Source organism: Podarcis liolepis (genome assembly GCF_965112155.1).
Source record: "Podarcis liolepis genome assembly, chromosome: 11".
NCBI classification, from domain to species: Eukaryota; Metazoa; Chordata; class Lepidosauria; order Squamata; family Lacertidae; genus Podarcis; species Podarcis liolepis.
In genome coordinates, this window is record NC_139565.1 from 8,152,143 (window position 1) to 8,176,514 (window position 24,372).

The 24,372-nt window shown below is 44.4% G+C and overlaps 1 protein-coding gene and 1 long non-coding RNA gene across 2 annotated transcripts in view; one reads left to right on the plus strand and one right to left on the minus strand.

The window, feature by feature from the left end:
• The window catches only part of LOC310688541, a 163,305-nt gene extending 143,085 nt beyond the window's left edge, over positions 1–20,220 (plus strand). Inside the window, exon 3 of the long non-coding RNA XR_014517022.1 lies at positions 20,142–20,220. This is a non-coding gene — a long non-coding RNA (uncharacterized lncRNA). The remainder of the gene's footprint in view (positions 1–20,141) is intronic.
• The window catches only part of SPTLC1 (serine palmitoyltransferase long chain base subunit 1), a 77,092-nt gene that overhangs the window by 41,076 nt on the left and 11,644 nt on the right, over positions 1–24,372 (minus strand). The gene's annotated exons all lie outside the window — the stretch shown is intronic.

The following is a 24,372-nucleotide window of genomic DNA, read 5'->3' on the forward strand; positions in this document are numbered from 1 at the left end:
ATAAAATACATAGATCTGGTGTGTTGCCATAGATCTGCATCACTCCATTGCAAAAATACCTTGAACTCTTTGTAACTGTGGGACTATTTGTAATTAATTTGGGCAGGGTGAGTTTGCTTGCTCAATTTGCAGTCTACTGTATACTAAATATGCATATGTGGAAATGATTCACAGGCAAGTCGTATCCCTCTACTGTGTCAGGAAAGGGAAAAAATAATTGTTTCAACAATAAGCAAATATTGGGTCCAAATAAGCATTTGCAGCCTTTTCTGCCTCTAAAAAGCCTCTCTGAAGGTCTATGGGCCTCCCCAGAATAGTTTGTAATGTAGCATGGAAAGTTCCTACATAGAAAGTGTCTTCAAAAAAGGTACATTACAAAATTAGTTGCAAGAAAGAAAAATATCTGACCCTATAAACCCTGTCCCTATTTATTATTGTTGTGGTATATTTAATTGTTCTCTATTCCTCTTAGCATTTCCCCAATTTAAATAACTCAGTTTCCTCTTTGTTGTTACGCAGTTCCTAATTTGTGGCTTGCCGTAGTTTGAAATGTTTAAATTGCAAAACTACCCCATGACAAATGCATACATTCATGATCTTATGAGCCAGCTATTGAATTTAGGCTTGAAAAGATAGTGCTCAATACCTTTTGTGCAGATATTTTTCTGTTTCCCTCTACCAATAAAAGAAAAAAGAGGATACTTAGGTGCAGATATTTTTCTGTTTCCCTCTACCAATAAAAGAAAAAAGAGGATACTTAGGGAAGCTGGAAACAAAACAGGGCATTGTGGCTTGGGCGGTATACAAATGATGTAAAATAAGCAAATAAATACAATTTTCATATGCAGTAAAAACTTGAGGTATGAGAATTTCCACATGTTCTTTTAAAATTTGAGATTCCAAGATGTTTGTAAGATTTATTTTGTTTGAAGTTTGAATGCTAACACAATAGACCACTTTTGGCGAAAGAAAGAAAGAAAGAAAGAAAGGAAGGAAGGGAGGGAGGGAGAAAGGAAGGAAGGAAGGAAGGAAGGAAGGAAGGAAGGAAGGAAGGAAGGAAGGAAGGAACTCACCATATTGTCAGATACATTAGTCTAGGATTGGGGAACCTAGGAAGGAAAGAAGGAAGGAAGGAAGGAAGGAAGGAAGGAAGGAAGGAAGGGAGGGAGGGAGGGAGGGGAAGGGAAGGGAAGGGAAGGGAGGAAGGAAGGAAGGAAGGAAGGGGGAAGAATTCACCATACAGTGGTGCCCTGCAAGACGAATGCCTCGCAAGACAAAAAAACTCGCTAGACGAAAGGGTTTTGCGTTTTTTGAGCTGCTTTGCAAGACGAATTTCCCCATGGGCTTGCTTCGCAAGACGAAAAACGAAAACGTCTTGCAAGTTTGTTTCCTTTTTTTTAACACCGTTAATACAGTTGCGACTTGACTTCGAGGTGTAGGCTTATGCCTTTTACTTTGCCAGAGAATTGCTTACCCGCGTCCCCAGGGCCGAGAAGAGAATAAAAAATTCCAGGAAAGTTTCTTCTTTGGAGAAAAGAGTTTATTGAGATTCTGGGCACAGAGTCAAGGTCTGTACTCAGAGACAGCCAACTGGATAGTTCCTAAAAATATTCTGGCTGTAAAGCAAGACATTTCAGCACACTTTCTTATACTCGCCGGACTTCCCCAATCGACTAGCAAATATTGCTTGCTGTACACATTTTATTGCTTGCTAAATCATTTCTGTCTTTCTGCTAAGCCAGCACTCCCTCCCACCTCCTTGTGCACGTGTCTTCTTTTGTTAGCTAAGCTTTTCCCTTCGTATCTCTTCCTATCTTGCATTACTTAAAAGCAGAAGTAAAGCAGGAAACATCTTGTTAGTGGTTTTCTTCTTGCATTACTAAGCAGAAGTAAAACAGGAAACTTCTTGCTAGTGGTTTATCGGTTAACAGCAGTTTCTGGCTGGGCAGGAAGCGACCTTCTGACCTGTAGCTAACATCAGCAGTTTCAAGTAGCTGGTTTAGGCAGAAAGCGGCCTCATGACCTGTCTGTTAAGAAAGCGGCCTCATGACCTGTCTGTTTTTAGACTTTTGCAAGCTACTGCAATTTTTGGGCTGTTTCGACCCTCCTAGCAGAGTGCAGGAATTTACTATGTGTAGATAATATATGAGAGCAACACAATAAAATATTGAGAGAAACTTTTCCCATCTCCCTTTACTCCGTCCTCTTCTTTTGAACAATCTATTACTTAGATTCGTTCTGGGGTAGGGGTCTATATTCTCTCATTACAGCAATCACGCGAGGTCCCATCATGCGAGACATCATCTTTCCCATCATATGTTGCAGGCATTGCATTAAGCAGGGTATACAGAAGCAAAGAAGCAATAGAAGCATTATTGGACCTATTCTTCCCACAAATACGATACCGTTCATGCCAACAGAAATACGAGAGCATCCATATGACAAGAGCGGTACATATCACTCCTACCCACCAAACCCAATATCTCCATGGTTCCTCCCACCAATATTCAGGGGGTGTGCTCATTGTTGAAGAGCCCACTGATATTTATGCCCGACTACCTGTTGAGCCTCAAGGATGAGAGCCCACCGGTGAGCTGATGCTCCCACTATGTGGGTCAATTTTTCTATTAACCCTGTTGGGTGGATTGAACTCTCGTGCTGCCTCCCTAGTGATCAGAGCATATGGAAGCTGAAATCCTGGGGTGGCAATTCTTACTGGCACTTGTTGAGCAATTTCACTGCACACCTGGCTAAGGCTCCCACCCCTGCAATACTTGCATTAAGATAGGTTCTGTCCCATCTATGATCTGGGTTAAGAGTAGGACCTGTTCTATCAACTGAGGTTGGTACAGTGCTCTACCTTCCGGATAACAGTTGACTACCCTCTCACAACAGCAAGAGCGGTACAGAACTAGATAGATTTCGATCGTCTCTGCAGCTTCCCGTAAGAGCACTGTCCACGCGTGCTGGTCAGTGGTGTGGGAGAGGAGCCACAACGGGGTAGTGGGGTGTCTTAATACGGTAATCTCATCAGACCCCAGTTTCCAATAGCCAAGGAGCACGCCATCTCTTACCACCGGCAAGACGAACCAGTCGTAGCAGAGGTCAGCAGGCCAATAAGGGCGGTAAGGTTCGGTAGGGTCAGGGCAATAAGACATAGAGCAAGTCAATAAAGAAAATAAGAGAGAAAAGAGAAAGTCTTTGTAACTGTCCTTGTGATGATTAGTCGCCCGTGGCCTAACGCTTTTTCCTGGTAGCGTCAGACACAAGGTGATGATCAACTTCAGAGGGTCAGCAGGATTTCTTTTGCAAGTCCAGGCACCCTTCTTCAGATGCGTGTGATGTACCCAGGGGATCACCTCGACTACTTTCACTGCAGTTGGGGATGAGGGGGTCGCCAGACGCTGTCACTCAAAGGAACTGGTGAACCGGCTCAGCGAGACTGCCACGGGACTGCAGGTGTACGCTCGAGGGAATACCTGGAAAGGAAGCAAACACACACAACAAACACAGGGATTGCACTGGTTCTTGGGTGATGTGATCTCCCATCTGCCCCAAAACTGGCGGGGATGCCTCGGACGAAAGGGGTTGGCCTGCCATATAGAAGTTCAAAGGGTGATAGTTCTCAGTCTCTTGGTTGGCGCACAGGGCACATTTTGGGATATAGCAGCAGTTAGTTGAGGTAGAATATTCTCCCAAGATGTGCTTTAGCAGCTGGGCCTCCCAAATGGGTGGACTCGTGGTAATTCTTTACAATTGTGCTGGCCAGATGTTGGGGCACAAAAACACGGCTGTCTGGTCCTTCCTGGAGCGTTGCTCCTTCTTGGCTGGTCCACTGCTGTTCATCAAGGGTGTAACGTGGTTCCACATCATCTGGAGTGAGTTCTGGTACCAATATCAAAAGTCCTGGTGGTGCCTCTAAATTGGCTGGAGAACAAATGTCTACGTTGGGGCACTGCCTGTGGGCGCCCCTCCCATCCAATTCTTCACCGTGCGTAGAGATATCAGCCTCTGGAGTGATATCGGCAAGGCAGTCGTCACTGGAGGGGATCTTCAGGATGCTGAGACACAGTCCAATCTGAAGCAGCTTTCCTCCTTGAATGTGGTGGACCCAGGGGTGGTGCCAGCGACCTTCACAGCTGTGGGTGTGGAGAGCAGATGGGCCCTTCCAGCACGGTTGCAGTGGTGCCTGGGACCAGTCTTATCCACACCTCGTCACTTGGCTCAAACTGGTCACGCAAGGAGTTCGGGCCTGGGTTGAGAGAGAGAATCTCGAGAGAGACACTGTACATAATTGTTCAATTCCACATCTTGAGCAGGGATAGGTGAAAGCATGCACACATAAGGAACCGGTCTCCCAAACATCACTTCAAAAGGGTGACAAGTGAATACGTTTCAATGGGAGGCTACAAACTCTAAGCAAAGCCAAGGGCAACATGAACACCCAATTAGACCCTGTTTCTTGGGTCAGTGGTTTTTCAAAGTCCTTTTCTTCCTTTCCTATTTTCCAGAACTTTGGGGCCTATATGCAGTACCCACCATCTTCCTTCTTCACTGGCAACAGTGGGGTGTTTCACTGTGATTGGCATTGTTTCAAGATTCCATGTTGAAGCAATCGCTTCAAATGCACCCACACCCCTTCAGCTGCCTGTCGTGGGATGGGTATTGGTTTTTCTTTATCCTCCGCCCATAGTCCAGGGTCAACATCATGAAGCAGGCTAACAGGGAGGATTCCCTCCTCTTCTTTTACCATCATCAAACATCAATGGTCTCACAGGGGCATTTCTAAAGAAAACTCTCCTGCTGGTCCAGTTGTCATCATTACTTCCCCCATTGGTTGGAAGGAAATCTGGGCTTGTAATTTTGTTAACAAGTCTCGGCCCAATAAGGAATGGGACACTCTGGTATATACAAAAATTTTGTGCTGGACTACTTGGCCACCTAAAAACGGGGCCTTTTGTGATTTACCTGTGGCTCCAATTATATTAACCACTTGGTTTGTGGGTTTTGTTACAGGCACAGGTAAGGCTGAGTGGGCAGCTCCCTTGTTCACCTTCTCCTACCTGTAATAAGGTAGCTAGGTTAAGGGCTGTGGCAACCTGAAACTTCAGGCGTGAATGTAATAACAGCATCTGGCACTTCCTCTTGGAGTTACACAGCTAGTGTCCTGTCCAAACGTGAATTTATCTGCCTTTGTGAGTAAGGTGGCCACTGCCACAATCACTCTCATACAGGGGGGGGCAATCTCTGTTCTGTTGGGGTTAGCTTCTCTGACAAGTATGCGACAGGTTGCTGCCAATTTTCAGTTTCTGGCATAAGACTCCCTTGGCTACCCCCCTGGTCTTCATCTGTGAACAGGGTAAAAAGCTTCTCGGGGTTTGGATGCCAAGCACTGGGGCTTGTGGTAATGTCACTTTGAGATCCTGAAAAGCCTGCTGCTGTTCCCTGCCCCATATAAAAGGATCCTTCTCTATTCCCCTAGTTGACTCATGCAGGGGCCAAGCAATGCTTCTGTAGTTAGTAGTGAGTCCAGGGGATATTGTTCATCATCATAAGTGGGATTATAGGTTTTAAAAAAAATCCCTTCAAACAATTTTACAATCTTTGCTGGATTCTCCTCAAAAGAGGGGTTCTGATTTCTTCAATTACAAACATCTGCACTTGAAAAGGGTATATGCTGTCTGTGGTGCCTTCGCTTGTCCAGCTGGGACAGGGGCTGGTGGATCATAAACCCTCTGAAGGGGCATTTCTCCAGCTGCCTGATCCTTCCTGGTTTTCTCATACTGTCTGTGAGACATAACTCTCTTCGCCGCCTGTCCCCACTTACGTTGCCATCTCTTCCTCTTTTCAGGGGTGCAGTATTCTGCTGTCTCAACTAACAAGGGGCTTACATCCAACTTTTTCCTCAAATGGCTTTACAAACTCCTTTTAGTCTCTTTTTCTGTCTTTCTGTCCACATTTTCTTTCCTTGATTCATATCATCTAGTGTTTTCCTAAACTCTTCGTTATCTTCCTCATCTTCCTCTTCTTCCGTCTCACTATCTTCCTTCGCAGGTCCTCCTCCCCCTACACCAGCACCTCCCTGTGCTTCTTGATCTTGGCCGGGGGGGGGGGGTTGGAGGGGCTGTTGGTGGAGTGTAAGGTGGTGGCTTAATCACTCCCCCTCCTCATCTTCTGGGTCTTCTAACACCAGAGGTTTCACTGTATAAATCCTGTTCTGTGTGTTGCTGTCACAGCAAGACTTTAGCCATGGTAGATTCTTTTCTTTTACATTGGTCTTTCATGTAGAGATATAGGGGATCTGGTCTGGGTGGACATTTAATATATTTTGCCACAGGGGGTTGATTTGCCACAGGGGGTTGATTAATTGCAAATCAAAGCCACACAGTTCCCTGGGTTGGCAAGTCCACCTCACATAAAGTTTAGAGTCTCTGTTTTTCAATTTGAATCCTCACTCTTCGTGGCTGTTTTCCAGTTATTTAAAAAGCATTCCAGAGGAATACATTGGCTTGCTCCAAATCCTATTTTTTCAGATACTCTCCTCCTAACTGGGTTTCAAAATTCTTTCACACTCCACATGCTACAGTTTGTCAGAAAATGCACAATCCTACAATCGCTCGGCCAAGGGGACACTAAGCCTTAGCCCTCATTCAACAATTCATCCACTAGAGTATCTGACACACAACATATCAACAAAACACTCAATTCCCTCTGCCCCATTCCCTTTCCCAAACCTTTACCAATTCCTTTCCTGGTGGCATTCTTACTGCCAACTACCAGGTGAGGCTGATCAGACCTCTGGCCCCTCGGGCCCCTAGCCCTTTCCCTCGGGCCCCTAGCCCTTTCCTTCGGGCTTACCTTTTCCGCTGCGGACCTGTCCCCTCGGCGCCGTTCTGTCCTCTTATTCTCCCTCAACCAGATGTCTCTGCTCCAGGACGGTGTGGCAATCTCCCCCTACAAACTGGCAGGGTGTGCACCGGAAATGCGAACGCCGATCGGAGCTGTTCACCTTGGTTGAGCCTGGCCCTCCCCGGGGCCCCTGGGGTGGGGCAATTCCCGGCCAATGCACCAAGCTGTAGGCTTATGCCTTTTACTTTGCCAGAGAATTGCTTACCCGCGTCCCCAGGGCCGAGAAGAGAATAAAAAATTCCAGGAAAGTTTCTTCTTTGGAGAAAAGAGTTTATTGAGATTCTGGGCACAGAGTCAAGGTCTGTACTCAGAGACAGCCAACTGGATAGTTCCTAAAAATATTCTGGCTGTAAAGCAAGACATTTCAGCACACTTTCTTATACTCGCCGGACTTCCCCAATCGACTAGCAAATATTGCTTGCTGTACACATTTTATTGCTTGCTAAATCATTTCTGTCTTTCTGCTAAGCCAGCACTCCCTCCCACCTCCTTGTGCACGTGTCTTCTTTTGTTAGCTAAGCTTTTCCCTTCGTATCTCTTCCTATCTTGCATTACTTAAAAGCAGAAGTAAAGCAGGAAACATCTTGTTAGTGGTTTTCTTCTTGCATTACTAAGCAGAAGTAAAACAGGAAACTTCTTGCTAGTGGTTTATCGGTTAACAGCAGTTTCTGGCTGGGCAGGAAGCGACCTTCTGACCTGTAGCTAACATCAGCAGTTTCAAGTAGCTGGTTTAGGCAGAAAGCGGCCTCATGACCTGTCTGTTAAGAAAGCGGCCTCATGACCTGTCTGTTTTTAGACTTTTGCAAGCTACTGCAATTTTTGGGCTGTTTCGACCCTCCTAGCAGAGTGCAGGAATTTACTATGTGTAGATAATATATGAGAGCAACACAATAAAATATTGAGAGAAACTTTTCCCATCTCCCTTTACTGGAGCAACTCATAGAACGCGGTGTGGTAGCCTTTTTGAGGTTTTTGAAGACTTTGGTGATTTTTGAAGCTTTTCCAAAACTTCTTTTGCAGCCATTTGGTAAGTTAAACTTTTAAAACATTTTTGGGGGGTTTTGGATTTTGGGTTGGGGTGTTTGGAATTCAAGGACTTGGTGTTGGGGACGGGTTTGCAAGAATCTGGAAGCTTGTGTGTTTTTTTCTGCATTTTTATGATTTTCTGTGACCATTGGGCCACTCTGCTGTTTTTTTAAAAAAATTCTGGATTTGAATTTCTGTGTGGTCGGTGGCTGGGGGAACAGTTGAGGAGGGGGTTCTTCAGCAAGAAGCAAAGAGTGGAAGAGGAACCTTCTTCGAGTTGTCCCCCAGAGTCTTAGAAAATGTACTGTACACTTTGTTGATTTTTAAATGTTTTTCTGTCATGTTTAGAAACTTAATTTATTGTTCCTTCAGTTTTTGAAATGCTCTTTACAGTATGTGTGACTTTAAAGAGCACTTAATAAACTCTTGTTGTACCAAATTTGGCTTTGTTTGGACTTTTTTTGACCATAGGAACGCATTAATTGAATTTCAATGCATTCCTATGGGATTTCGTGCTTCGCAAGACGAAAAATTCGCTAGACGAAAAAACTCGCGGAACGAATTAATTTCGTCTTGCGAGGCACCACTGTATTGCCAGATACATTAGTCTAGGACTGGAGAACCTATGATCCTCCAGATGTTGATGGATTCCAAATCCTGTCAGCCCCAGCCAGCTTGATCGATGGTCAGGGAAAAGGAGAGTTGTATTTCAGCAACAGCTGGGGAGGTCACAGGTTCCCCATCCCTACTTTCTTCAATGGTTCTCTGACCTACCACCGAGTTTTGCCCATACAAGTTTTAGGCTACAGCCTTATACACACTTTTCTGGGAATAAGTACCGTTGAACACCGTGGCTTCACTTCTGTGGAAAAACGAATAGGATCGTGCCGTAACTTCTCCATCTTCATTAGCATGAAGTTGACCCGCAACAAGATTAAAGCAGCACCTTTCCAAGGAGTAGACTAAATATGTGCAAACTTGTTTCATGAATCATACATCCCAGGGCACTGGTAATAATAAAAAAGGTATTTACTGAGCGCAGAAGGAAACACATTGAACGTGATTCATTGGGTTTATTGCCTTCTCCATATTCAATGAGGCAAAGCAGGTAAGGCAATTACTTTTATTGGACCAGCCCCTGATGGCGAGAGTTCATAAACTTCCAAAGTTCACAGTTCTGTTCTTCTGGCATGGACTGAGTAGTATGCTATTGAGGCAGTAAAATTAATGGCAATGTGGAGAGCATATCTACCCATGGGACAGACGGGATATTTATTCTGCATATTGGCCCTTCAGGAGGTACTAGCTGCCTTTGGGATCCAGGAGAAAGAAATAGAAGCATGGATGTTACTAAGCAAACGCAGTCCTGGTTTTCCCTGAGTGAGGAAGCCTGACCTGGGAAAATAGCTGAGCTGGGGACAGAGGCGTCAGGTTGCTGCATGCGTGTGATGTCGTGTGGACAACGTCGCATTGTCTGCAGAGGCCAATAATAATAATAATTTATTATTTATACCCCACCCATCTGGCTGGGTTTCCCCAGCCACTCTGGGCAGCTTCCAACAAAATATTAAAATACTGTAGTCCAAACATTAAAAGCTCCCCTACTCAGGGGGGTCTTCAGATGCCTTCTAAAAGTCTGGTAGTTATTGTTCTCTTTGACATCTGGTGGGAGGGCGTTCCACAGGGCGGGTGCCACTACCGAGAAGGCCCTCTGCCTGGTTCACTGTAACTTGGCTTCTCGCAGTGAGGGAACCACCAGAAGGCCCAGCACTGGACCTCAGTGTCCAGGCAGAATGATGGGGGGTGGAGACACTCCTTCAGGTATACTGGACTGAGGCCGTTTAGAGCTTTAAAGGTCAGCACCAACACTTTGAATTGTGCTCGGAAACAATCTGGGAGCCAATGTAGGTCTTTCAAGACCAGTGTTATGTGGTCCCAGCGGCCACTCCTAGTCACCAGTCTAGCTGCCCCATTCTGGATTGGTTGTAGTTTCCGGGTCACCTTCAAAGGTAGCCCCACATAGAGCACATTGAGATAACCAAGGAACTGACCACTGAAACATGACATGCACGCACAACACTCCGCAGGCCCCCTCAACATTGAGTCACGGTGGGTAAAGTCATGGTGGGTAAAGTAATCTAGTAAACTTTAATCTCAACTGGATTTTAGAAGAACAAATCACAGAAATTCTATTTCCCCCTAAATTTGCAGAAGCCCAGAGTCATGTTGCCCATTGTGAATAAATAACTCCAGCTACAGATTGTTTGACATTCTGATGGCAACATGCTCAACTGACTTAAATATCTTATGTCACAACTAGGCATAGAAATAATCTGCAGTGGTATATCTTTCCACTAGGGAGCAGTTATGCACTTGCTACAACAATGCTTGCAAATTGGAAAGCTTCCAAAATCTGAAAGGCCACCAGTATTGTTCAAAGTGGCAACATATGTAGGTTTCCTGTTTGTTATCTCTGAACTGGTTTGACCTGAGATATTATTACTACCACTACTGTAGGTTATTTACATGTGAAAGACGATAGCTACAAAATCAGCTGTTTTCAGGACACTTAACCTTGCTTCCTAAAATTTCAGACATAGGCAATCTAGAGATATGAGGAAAACCTATTACATTAGTAAACATAATTTCTTTCTCAGGTGCCAGATCTGATAAAGATAAATTTTAATTAAGATTAATAAGATCTTGTCAGCTTGTACACTGTATATCTATTAATTATATTTATTGAATTTATATACCGCCCTATACCCAGAGGTCTCAGGGCGGTTCACAGAACAAAATCAAAATTTAAAACCGCGAAATATATAATCAAAATAAAAACAAGAACCCAATAACGCCCCCCCAAAACACATTTAAAAAGGGCATATCTATGATTCATTGAACAATCGTGTATCTACGATTCATTGAACAATACGGCCAATGCTTTCAATGGTTTATTTTTAAATGCACCCATAATAATGCTAGTATTGCAGGTATTTATGTGGCATATGCAATGGTCGATTCCCCTTGGCACTACATAGCTTTAAATTCAAATTGCATGTGCAGCCAGCTTGGGATGTGACTGTGCTAAGACTATGAAGACAATTATTAGTTAATGATAATTAAGAGTAATAGAGAAATTAAGAAATGCAGAATAAGTGATAAAGAATGGAAAATCATCAGAGGTTGTTGATGGAAGTCCAAAACATTGTATAAGATAAGAATTTATGTGAAATGATTGTTGGAAATGATATGTTAAAAAAAAACCCAAATATATATACAGTGGTACCTCAGGTTACATACGCTTCAGGTTACATACGCTTCAGGTTACAGACTCCACTAACCCAGAAATAGTGCTTCAGGTTAAGAACTTTGCTTCAGGATGAGAACAGAAATCATGCTCCAGCAGCGCGGCAGCAGCAGGAAGGCCCCATTAGCTAAAGTGGTGCTTCAGGTTAAGAACAGTTTCAGGTTAAGTACGGACCTCCGGAACGAATTAAGTACTTAGCCCGAGGTACCACTGTATGTACACACACACACACACACACACACACACACACAGAGTGTCTCTGTCTTATCAGGATTGAGCTTCAGTTTGGTGGCTCTCATCCAGTCCAAGCACTGGTCCAGCACTTCCACTGCCTCACCTGCAGATGTAAAGGAGAAATCGAGCTGAGTGTCACCAGCATAGTGCTGACAACGTACTCCAAACCTCCCAATAACTCCACCAGCGGTTTCATGTAGACGTCAAACAACATGGGGATAGGACTGAGCCCTGCGGAACCCCACATTGAAGGTTCCACAGAGAATTGACAGAGATCCCTGCAACATAGAACCACCTTTGCCCCGATTTCAGATGTTGCTTTGTGATGCGGGTTCTGCACTCCACCAAGTCCCTCCCTTGGACAGCTGCTGTTTTCCTCCTTAGGGCTCACTCAGAGGCAATTGCTATTCCTCCCAGGTGAACAGGTAATTGGCAGACCGTAATACATGAAACTCGTAATCCGGCTGAGCAATAAAATATTATTGAAAAATAATGAGAAATTTAAAGGGGTCAGAGTAATGAAACCCTGACCAAAAAAACCCACACCCCATTAATGTGAAGATTGACTTAAAGGGAGAGCACCTGTTCCTTTTACAGTCTCCTGGAGAAATATTCAGGTTGTAACATCTTCCAGTCCTGCTTTACCACGTGACGGTGGTGGGGGCAGACTCCAGCCGTCAAATCTCACTGTCAACCAAATGTTAAAGGTAAAAGAGTATTCCTAAAAGCAAAGGATTTAGCATCAATATTGGCTTTTGGGATTAACTAAATCCCAAAAGCGTGCAGAGTCTCTGGCTGTGCCATCGCTGCTCTTGCTTTTGTTGGAAGGAAGACAGGAATGAGAACAGCTTGAGGTGGCCCAACCATCTTTCTCTGGGAAGGAGAAGATGCACAGCTCACCTGGCTATGTTCCAGTATAAACCCTGCTTACATTTCACATTCTTCAGTGTCCTATCCTTTTTTTAAACAGGGAGGCTGAGATCAGGGTAAATCATGGGAAGAGAATGACGACGTTTAGCCTGGAGAAGAGGAGGTTAAGGGGTGATATGATAGCCATGTTCAAATATATAAAAGGATGTCACATAGAGGAGGGAGAAAGGTTGTTTTCTGCTGCTCCAGAGAAGCGGACACGGAGCAATGGATCCAAACTACAAGAAAGAAGATTCCACCTAAACATTCGGAAGAACTTCCTGACAGTAAGAGCTGTTGGACAGTGGAATTTGCTGCCAAGGAGTGTGGTGGAGTCTCCTTCTTTGGAGGTCTTTAAGCAGAGGCTTGACAACCATATGTCAGGAGTGCTCTGATGGTGTTTCCTGCTTGGCAGGGGGTTGGACTCGATGGCCCTTGTGGTCTCTTCCAACTCTATGATTCTATGATTCTATGACGTTTCTGCACAACAAGAAACAAAAGAAGAAAGCTGCGCTCAGACACACCAGTCATATCAAACAGAGGTATGAGGGCCAGACCTGACCTTTTGGACTCAAGGAGAGGAAGTATTGGAGAGATAAGGACAGGAGACTGTGATGTGCTGTCTCTCAAAATTTACAGTCTCACATTTTTGTGGCTTGTTAAGCTGCTGTTTTCTTTTGTTAAAAGCAGCTGTGAAAGGGGAGGCTTCGGATGAAGGCTGCAGTGCCTAGAGAAATATATCCACAATATGGATATCCCCTCCGTCGCATCTAGTTTCACCATTAAGCAGGAACGTATTGTGGCTACAATCCTTGCACAAATGAGAAAACACTTTCATTTTAAATTTGTTTGCTTGGTTTTCAAAGCAAAGTTTTACAATACATATCCAATATAAAACATAAAAAACAAGATTCCAAGGAATCTTCTGGACTTCCCTCCTTCCCTTTGTGGGCCCTGTTGTTAACCATTTCCTCCTGCATCTTTTATAATAATCCAAATCTTTTACATCTCCATTACGTCCACCATTAAACTACAAGTGTTATTCCAGTCCTGCTAACAGTTTTAACTGTTTGCAATGGTTTTTAAGATAAATTATAAATTATAAATTTTCCCATTCCTTATTGAAATTTGGGCCTTCCTGATTGCTCATTGTTCCAGTCATTTTTTGTCAAAATTAGAAAACACATTCAGACACCCAGGGCTGGTGCTGGACTTCACAGAGCCTGTGGTTTGGTGCTGCTGATGTCCTCCCACTCAACATCAGGCTCTGCTCTTCTTGTGGCAACCTTGGCCATCACAAGCTTTCTCTGATGCCACACCCATCAACCTCCATCAGCCTCCTAGACATGCTTCAGTGGTAGATGGGAGACAGAACTTTCAATGGGAGTTAAGTTCAGCTCTCATCTGTGGTAGCAACCAACATCTTAATTCACCCAAAATGCAGTACCCTGGCCTATGAAATGTCTAGCTTCAGCCCTACCTGGACTAGAGCTCTATGGAATCAATGAATTTAATAGATCTAGGTATCAGGGCATTGAATTTTAGGTAATTTAAAATGGTGTTTGGTCCATGTGGATGGGACCACCTGAGCTTGGCTTCTGTTCTAAACTGGCACTGCCACCTACCACTGAAAACCATCTTGGGTCCAGGCAGGGAAAACAATGGCTGGCAGTGCATCTAATTTGGACTGGTGAGGGGCCCTGCCAAGCCCTGAAGGCCTCAGCTTCCAACTTCCAAACACTCTCTTCTTGCCAGCGTAGCTCAGCTTCATGCCACAAAGATGTACACATGCACTGTGCGTACGTTACCAACTTTTGATTTCGAAATGACTTAATCTCCCTTCCAGGACTTGGTCAGGCATGTAGAAGCAGCTGGTGACTCAGCAGAAGAGGCTGAGGAAACCTGAAGGATCAAAGGAGCGCTAGGAGCAAAAATTGACGTGTCGGGTCAGGGTGGGATCTGCAACAATGTGGATTTTTATAGCTTCTTCAGACCTTGGTAGTAGTTCATAAAATACTCCTTGGATGGCAAGACAAGTTATAAAACCAAAACTCTACCAATCTTGTAAGGGCTTTCAGCAGCAGATGCAAGCAGATGCAGGCATAATGCTATGTTTAGGTACAGTGGTACCTCGGCTTACAGATGCTTCAGGTTACATACGCTTCAGGTTACAGACTCCACTAGCCCAGAAATAGTACCTCAAGTTAAGAATGAGAACAGAAATCGTGCAGCAGCGGCGCGGTGGCAGCAGGAGGCTCCATTAGCTAAAGTGGTGCTTCAGGTTAAGAACAGTTTCAGGTTAAGAACGGACCTCCTGAATGAATTAAGTACTTAACCCGAGGTGCCATTGTACTCTCAAGCTGCTTCTTTCTAACATCAGTAATAAGTGGCACATAGCTCAAATGCAATATGTTTCACACTGTTTTCTTTTTGTGTACAGGAGAACCTTGAACCCAACTGTGGGCAGCCAGGTCCAGAGTGTGGCCAGAATCAGCCAAATTCAAAGAGAGGGTAATAAGAAGCTGCCGTTGCAACGGAGATATCTGCCAACACAGCCCAACTAAAGAGATCGGGATGAGTGGAGGGTTGCAGAGCTCTGTTGGCACTGCTGGAGGAACAGAGACACTATACCCCGGCCTATATCCTTATGAGATGGAGCTCCTCATCAGGTAAGGCAGCCTACGTCATCCTTTTGAAGCCTTGACCAATCTATAGGCCAAGGAGGACCATTCTGGAGGTGAGTCAGGAGCCAGAAAGACAGAGGAGAATCCTGGGTGAAATTTAAAGCACTCTTAGGATGAAGCCTGCAGGGTGGACAGACAAGGCACAGCCTCAACCCCTATGTGGGTAGGGACCAGAAGCAGATGTAGCATCATAATTTATCTTCAATTTTAAACATCTGCGTTGATTGCTTCAGAGGACAAGTAGGCAAATAATCATGTAAAAGCAGCCCTTGAATTCTGGGCACCACAGTTCAAGAAGGACACTGACAAACTGGAACGTGTCCAGAGGAGGGCAACCAAAATGGTCAAAGGTCTGGAAATGATGCCTTATGAGGAATGGCTAAGGGAGCTGGGCATGTTTAGCCTGGAGAAGAGGAGGTTAAGGGGTGATATGATAGCCATGTTCAAATATATAAAAGGATGTCATATAGAGGAGGGAGAAAGGTTGTTTTCTGCTGCTCCAAAGAAGCGGACAGGGAGCAATAGATCCAAACTACAAGAAAGAAGATTCCACCTAAACATTATTGTAGTGGGTTTGAGTTACTTGTGCGTAAACTGGTGCCTTTCTGGGCTAATTTGCCTTGCTAAACCTTTCTGACTGCACAGCCCTTTCTCATCGTGGCTGCCTCAGTCGCTGGCAGAATCCATCAGTGGGCGTTTCTTGAACCTCTTCCAACATAAAAGTTGTTTGACACCCAGTCTCCTCCTCCGCTCACTGCGCGGGAATCTTCTGCGCAGGGAGGGCGTGGGTAGCGGAGGACCTGTGCTCTCCTCACTGATCTCCAGTGAAGAGTCCTGGAGCCCTCTCCCCGATTCCCCCATCTGCCCCCCCTTTATCCCTGGTGTCGCGCTGATTTGCTTCCCCCTCTACTGAGCTGTTTCTCCCCCTGCTGCTGGGTCCTTCACCAGCATCATCTGGGAGCCTCTCCTTCGCCTCTCGTTCCGATGTCAGTTCCCTGACAATTAGGAAGAACTTCCTGACAGTAAGAGCTGTTCGACAGTGGAATTTGCTGCCGAGGAGTGTGGTGGAGTCTCCTTCTTTGGAGGTCTTTAAGCAGAGGCTTGACAACCATATGTCAGGAGTGCTCTGATGGTGTTTCCTGCTTGGCAGGGGGTTGGACTCGATGGCCCTTGTGGTCTCTTCCAACTCTATGATTCTATGATTCTATGATTCTATGATTCTATGATTCTATGATTCTATTCTATGATTCTTGAATCACCATGCCAAATATATTTTGACTGAGCAGTTAGTGTCACTGCAAAGCTAGAGAAATAACTGAAGGGTGATCAAAACCTCAAAGTAATTCCAGATATTCCATGAGGAATTGATGTAAGGATGCAACTGATGCAACATTCCAGCATATATTAGTAAGCTTGGCCACTTGAATAAGCAGATGGTGCAAGATGCTCTAGAACAGGAATGGTTACCAGTACACAGAGCGGCACTTTGTTCTCCAGACCTTTACCAGTGTGACGCTCAATTTGAAAAGTTTCTGCTATCAAGCCTAAAGGGTTTGTGTGCTCACTCAGGTATAGAACAATACACACACACACACATTTATATGTCACGTACACCATTCAAATGAGAGATAGAACACTAACATTATTTATTTATTAATTAAATATCTACGGGCTGTGATCTAAACCACTGAGCCTCTTGGGCTTGCCGATCAGAAGGTCAGTGGTTTGAATCCCCGCGACGGAGTGAGCTCCCCTTGCTCTGTCCCAGCTCCTGCCAACCTAGCAGTTCAAAAGCATGCCAGTGGGTTTGAGCCCCACATTTGGCAAAAGATTCCTGCATTGAAAGGGGATGGGCTAGATGACCCTCATGGTCCCTCCCAAACTCGATTCCCTGATTCTCTGATTCCATGAAACCAATATCCCTCCTCCCATGGGTTTCATCTATTCTTTCACACATCACATTCATGCACATGCAAACACCATTCTGCCTAAACCACATTTGAAACCTCCCATGTACTCACATAAACATATACCAACTGACATCCAAAAACATGATATCCATTCACGTTTGTGCCCTGGCTTCAATCCACAAATATCCACTGGCTTCTGTTGACTGTCTTCCAAAGGTGAACTTCCATCAGCCGACATCCACAAACATCAGTCTGCTTTAGCCTTATAGCCTTCACCAACTTCCGAATCCAAAAGCCACTGGCTTCCATCCACCAACATCTGCCAGCTTTTCTTAGGTCCATCATGAGATGTCCACCAGCTTCCAACCACAGATACCAGCAGTCTTCAAGCTAGCAAACTTGCCTTATTATCGCTCCCTAGCATCCCACTGCCAGAGGATTCCCTCCTTCCATTCACCACTTTGCCTCCTCCAAGTGGAAGAAACCTGGGCAGGGCTGAATGTCCCATCCATTGCCAGATGTGTCCTGCTGGGAATAGAAAAGGCCTTTCCCCTTGGCCTGCCTTTATATCCACTCAGTTGCCAAGTGCTTTTGTGACATCACAAGAAACCCACAGCCAATGGCAACAGCTGGGGAGGCATCATCTTCATTGCTTTGAGCCTCACAATGGTGGGTGGACCTATCAGTGATTGTGTGCTTGTTTATTCAGGAAGTGGGTGGCGCTGTGGTTTAAACCACTAAGCCTCTTATGCTTGCCAATCAGAAGGTCAGCAGTTCCAATCACCATGATGGGGTGAGCTCCTGTTGCTCTGTCCCAGGGCAGTTTATAATATAAAAACACAAAAATACATACCATAAGGATAAAGGTATAAGGTAAAGGGACCCCTGGACGGTTAACTCCAGTCAAAGGCGACTATGGGATTGCGGCACTCATCTCATTTTCAGGCTGAGGGAGCCGGCGTTTGTCCACAGATAGCTTTCTGGGTCATGTGGCCAGCAGGACTAAACTGATTCTGGCGCAACGGGACACGGTGATGGAAGCCAGAGCACATGGAAACGCCGTTTACCTTCCTGCTGCAGCAGTACATATTAATCTACTCATGCTGGTATGCTTTCAAACTGCTAGGTTGGCAGGAGCTGGGATGAAATGACAGGAGCTCATCCCATCATGCAGATTTGAACTGCCAACCTTACAATTTAGACCACAGCCCCACCCATGTCCCCAAATAACAAATAAATTGCCATAAAAACAAAACAAAAACACTCCCACCCCATACAGTTTAAAAGGCCATTGATTGGCCAATGAAACAAAGGCCTGGGAAAAGACCAATGTTTGCCTGGTGCCTAAAGTCATGTAATGAAGGTGCCAGGCAAACCTCCTGGGGGAGAACATTCCACTAAGAAGGAGTCACCACAGAAAAGGCCCCTTTTCAACTGAGAAATGTTGGAGGGTATGCCTTAACAACAGTAACTGCATCCTAGCACTATGAACAACAGAACAGAGCCTTGTCCTGACATTTTAATGAATTGCAGATGCCAAAGAAAAGTTAATTCATTTAACTGCACCACATAGTACTGAGTAGTTTAAACTGTGTACGCACTATAACTTCATAGCACATTCAAAGCACATTTCCCCCTCTAGGAATTATGGGAGCTGTAGATTGTTAAGGATTTCTGGGAAGTGTAACTATGTGGAAGGTAATGTGTTATGCTTAGAATTCTTTGAGGGAAATAATGTTCTTTGAATGTGTGGAATTTAGCATATCCTCCGAATGAGGATAAACTGAGTTTTGTAAGAAACGGCTAGTCTAATATTTTCCCTCAGTCTCCTTTTTAGCAGCCTTCAGGTGAACTTGACAATTTTTTAGGTATATTTTAGATACCAAAACATCTGCCTCAATCGAAGCATTAACAAATCCCAACAGTCATTAACTTTCAGTAGTGTGGGATTAGTTTTTTTCCAAATGTCCAAGAGATTAGATTCTGTATTATATCCTCTGCCTTTTTCCTATATAAGAAGTTACAAAAATGTCTTTCTGTGCTAGTATTAGAGTAACTGAGTGGGCCTCTATACTTCTTAGGCTAAGGTGAGCACTAGCCAAATAAATGTATTTGGTTTGGCACATTTCGAGTCTGCATCGCTGCTAAAGGCTGACTCTGGATCTTGTCTCATTGCAGTTATTAGTGAGGTCATGTCCTGAGTTTTCAATTACAGCTTCATCAAATGGGTCGAAGTGTGCCCTGGCCTTGCACAAATCATCATCTGTTCGATAGAGTCCTACTAAATTGTCAATATACTTCTTGTCTTTCCTTCAGCAAACCTTATTTTTAAACCATTTTTTATCTTTCTGAAGTGTTGTCTTGTGAACCAAACACTATGAAGCTACCAGAAGAGAACAACACCCCCCCGTCTTGCCCTCAGTCTGCACCCATTAGTCAGACTCAGAGACTTCTCCCACGCAGTAGGATTGTTATCGAAGCCGCACATGTTTCTCACCACTAAAGGCATTTAAGCATCCACACGGATGTATCATTCACAAGTTTTTGTGAGGTTTTGGCTGAGATCCACATGAACAATGAGATCAGAAAAGCAGTCAGTTCTCTGAATTGAAGTTTGGTCTGTGTCATAGACACTGAAGAAGCAAAGATCGCCAGTGTCAAAGCAATGATTCATCAACTTTGTTGGTCTGGTCATGTTGTTCGGATGCCTGATTATCATCTTCCAAAGCAACTACAGTGGTACCTCAGATTAAGTACTTATTTCGTTCCGGATATCTGTTCTTAACCTGAAACTGTTCTTAACCTGAAGCACCACTTTAGCTAATGGGCCTCCTGCTGCCGCCACGCCGCTGGAGCACGATTTCTGTTCTCATCCTGAAGCAAAGTTCTTAACCTGAGGTACTATTTCTGGATTAGCGGAGTCTGTAACCTGAAGCGTATGTATCCTGAAGCGTATGTAACCCGGGGTACCACTGTACTCTATTCGAAACTTAAAAATGGAAAGCTGGAGGTCAACAAAAGAGGTTTAAAGATTCTTGCAGGGCAAATCTAAAAAAATATAGTATAAACACTGACAACTGGGAAACACTGGTCTGCGAGTGCTCCAATTAGAGAACAGTCTTTACCAAAGGTGTCATGGGCTTTGAAGACACTCAAACTCAGGAAGAAAGGAGAAACATGCTAAGAGGAAGGCACACTTGGCAAACCCTCACCGTGATCAACTCCCACCCGGAAACCTCTGTCCCCACTGTGGAAGGGCGTGTGGATCCAGAATTAGCCTCCACAATCACTTACAGAATCACTGTTAAAACAGTGTTTATGGAAGTCAATCTCACTTGGCTACGAGGGATCGCCAAAGAAGAAGATGTGAAACTGCTGTTTTGCGGCTTCTCCACGGCACTGTCATGACTTTATCACCACGCCAAAGAGTGACAGATCCTGCCACGAGCCTTGTTGAGACATCCAGGAGGGGCTGGTTGGATCAGGACATGGGGTGAGAGGAGCTCAAAGAGTTGGAGACCAATGACCCCACGGAGAGACCCTTCTCCAAGATAGGAGGACAAAAACAGCATGCAATGGATTGGTAACAATGGCGTCAGGAGTCTCTAAAAATGAAGTCAGCTGAAGATGCAGTGAGGAACCTAAGCAGAGGTGACAATTCTGTGCATGTTTACCTGAAAGAAAGGTTAGCTGAAGATTGCAGGACTTCTTTCTGAGTAAACATGAATGGGATTGGCTGTTAGAAATACAAAAAGGAAGAGAGATTTGAAAAATCCAAATACTGAGTGATGCCTTGCTTTGTTTTAAAATGGTGTCTGGGGGCATACTGGTAACTTTCAGTTATTTCAACAGAAAATTCTGTAGTGCTGACTTTTCCTTGGTGTCCTCTGCCAGCCCCCCATGCCTAGAAATAAACTTGGCAATACTTTTGTCTTTCCCCATACATGCTGAATTCACTACTTTCTCTCGTGCAAAAACTTTGATACAAGTCTAATAAGGCCGAGAAGTGTTAAGACTATGAAAGAATGTTGTTTTAGAAAAGGTATAAAACAGCTGGAAAAATAAATTGCCAGACATTTTACAGCTGAACAAAAATGTAACTTTAAAAATGGATTGCAGTGTTGCTGGCTTGAAATGTGCCAGAAAACCTTGTAAACCGAACACAAGTCCCTCCTGATAGTCTTTGAACCAAGATAGTGCTAAGAAGCACGGGTCTTCCTATCTATCAAGAAAAGAATGCTGCAAATACCGACACATTGGAGAAGGAAATGTCTTTATCTTTTCATTTCTAATTGACCTTCCTAGGTTAGCATACCTGAAGGAATGTCTCCACCCCCATCCTTCAGCCTGGACACTGAGGTCCAGCTCCGAGAGCCTTCTGGTGCTTCCCTCACTGCGAGAAGTGAGGTTATAGGGAACCAGACATAGGGCCTTCTTGGTAGTGGCACCTGCCCTGTGGAACGTCTTCCCATCAGATGTCAAGGAAATAAACAACTATCTGACTTTTAGAAGACATCTGAAGGCAGCCTTGTTTAGGGAAGTTTTTAATGTTTGATGTTTTATCACATTTTTAATATTCTGTTGGAAGCCGCCCAGCATGGCTGGGAAAACCCTGCCAAATGGGTGGGGTATAAATAATAAATCATAATTATTATAGTTTCAGTCTTCTTTATTTTCCATCAATAGCCTGTATGCAACAATTTTAGCCAATATCTTCATTTCAACAGACATTCCTACATGAAAGCATGGTGCAATTTCCCTCCACCACCGCCTAGCGAGGAAGGGAAAGGACTTGAAGGGACAACTCAGTTTGTGCAGTGCTATCAATGATGGCTGATAGTTACTGGGAATCCCAAGTGGAGAATCTGCTTCTCTGCTCAGTTCCTACTTTTGAGCTTCCCGTAGGCATCGCTGGTGGACAATTGTGAGAACAAGAGGCTAGATCCTTCACTAGAGGTATTTAGACAGAGGTTGGATGGCCATCTGTTAGGAGCTTTTAAGCTAAAATTCCTGCATTGGTGCGAATTGGACTATATGATTCTTGGGTTACCATCCAACTCTAGAATTCTGTGATTCTGAGGTCAAGTATTCTTTAGTCTGAGCCAACGAAGTTCTTCTTACATTCTGGAGACTTGAGATTGTGTAAAGGCTTATAGATGGCCCTGTCAGCATGGATGATGTTCTCTCTCTTCTTCTTTTTTTGAAATATTTTTTATTTGATTTTACAAGTATAAATTTAGAAAAATAACATAACACATATCCACAATTAAGAGATTCCTCCGAATCTCTGGACTTCCCACCTTCCCCTCCGTGGGTTCTATTATTAAATCTTTTCTACTGCATCTTTTTCAGTACTCCATATATATATATATATATTCCTTCATTGTCTTCACAAGACCCATTATATTACAAGTGTTATTGCAATCCTGCTAATGTTTACATCTGTTTACAGTGGTCCCCAAGATAAACTATAATTCCCCCCCCCCATTCCTTATTAAAGTTTTGGTCTTCTTGTTTCCTGAACTTTCCAGTCAATTTTGCCATTTTGGCATAGTCCAACAGTTTAATTTGCCATTTTTCTCTGGTAGGGACTTTATTTTCTTCCCATCTCTGGGCTAATAGCATCCATGCTGCTGTCATCACGTACATAAAAAGTCGTTTCTGCTCAGGACGGATTATGTTCTCAGTCCATGTAAGCAAAGGCAGAGGAAAAAGCATTTATCCTTTAGCACTGGTTGCTGTGAAAACTTCACACGAAGTCTTCCTCTTCCTTGTTGACTTGCCTCCAGCTAGGGGGTGAAATGTGATGCTCAGCTTGTTTTGGTTTGGGATTCAAAAATTAAGATAGGAGATGGGATTGAGTTACTCCTGGCATGCTAAAAAAAGGTTTCTTTGTCAGCCTGAATGCAAAGCTGTCCCTCCCCACTCTTGTTAAACGTCACCACACTCTTCCTTGTTAAAAATAATGGATGTGTTTCATGCAGATAGTGCCCTTAAGTTGAAATATGTGGTAACCTTGAGGGAATCATTTGTGTGTGTGTGTCTTGAAAAAGAATTTCCCCACCCCCTCCGATTTGAGGTATGCATCCATCATCAATACTGCAGTGAAATGAGGCAAGCCGTCGATTTCAGAGGGGCTATTAGGAGAAATATTTCACTCTTGATCTTATGAAACAGGAAGCCAAGTGACTTGAAGCACCTGGCGAAGGTAATAATCCATGGGCAACACATCGTCTCAAATGCCTTGAAGCTGTTTCCCAATACAAGGGGGGCAGTTCGTAGGCAGGCACTTGTCATAACTCGCCGCTAGTCGATCCTGCCCTGCCAGCCTGGAATCAGGCCTGATCCATTGCCTCCAGCCTCCCAGGAGCCCTTGCAAAAGGTAACAGGAAGAGGCAAATTGACTGAACCTTAAAACAAGGGTTGTTGTATTATACTCCCTTTGCTGTGTTTTTAAATCAGGGCGCCGCTAGACTGTCAGTATTTTGCATGAGCATTTTGAGCACCTACCAGGAAATTTAAGGTAAAGGGACCTCTGACCATTAGGTCCAGTTGTGACCGACTCTGGGGTTGCGGCGCTCATCTTGCTTTATTGGCCGAGGGAGCCGGCGTACAGCTTCCGGGGCATGTGGCCAGCATGACTAAGCCACTTCTGGCGAACCAGAGCAGCGCACGGAAACATCATTTACCTTCCTGCCGGAGCGGTACCTATTTATCTACTTGCACTTTGACGTGCTTTCGAACTGCTAGGTTGGCAGGAGCAGGGACTGAGCAACAGGAGCTCACCCTGTCGCGGGGATTCGAACCGCCGACCTTCTGATCGGCAAGTCCTAGGCTCTGTGGTTTAACCCACAGCGCCACCCGCATTTAAGCTGGCACAATTAAAGTAAAGTTCTCCTTCACCCTAGCATAACAGATCCACTTTGAGAAAGAGGCAGACTTTTTTTTAGTTAGGAAAGTGAATGAACTGAAATGTGTGGGCTGTTTTAGGATGTGCGTGCTTGTTTATTCATTTAAAATATATTGGGCAGATATTTGTAGACTGCCTTCTGAAGGGGGCTAAATACAAGACAATAAACTAATTGCACAAAGATCACAAAATGCTGAAATATGCATCACATAAAGATCACAAGACTGGCCATAACAAGGAGGTGACTCAGTCCAGCATGACAGAACCAATTTAAAACCAGTCAAAAACCTTCAGACTCTCCGACCACAACATTTTACTCAAAAGCCATCTGAAACAAGTGAGGCATCCATACCTACTGTATTTAAAGGCCCATTTAAAGGTCTGCAAAAAAAGGGCCATTTGAACACTCCTCAAGAGATAATATGATAATCATGGGGTCACCACTTAAAAAGCTCACGCCTCCCTCCCTTCCTCGCCAACCTA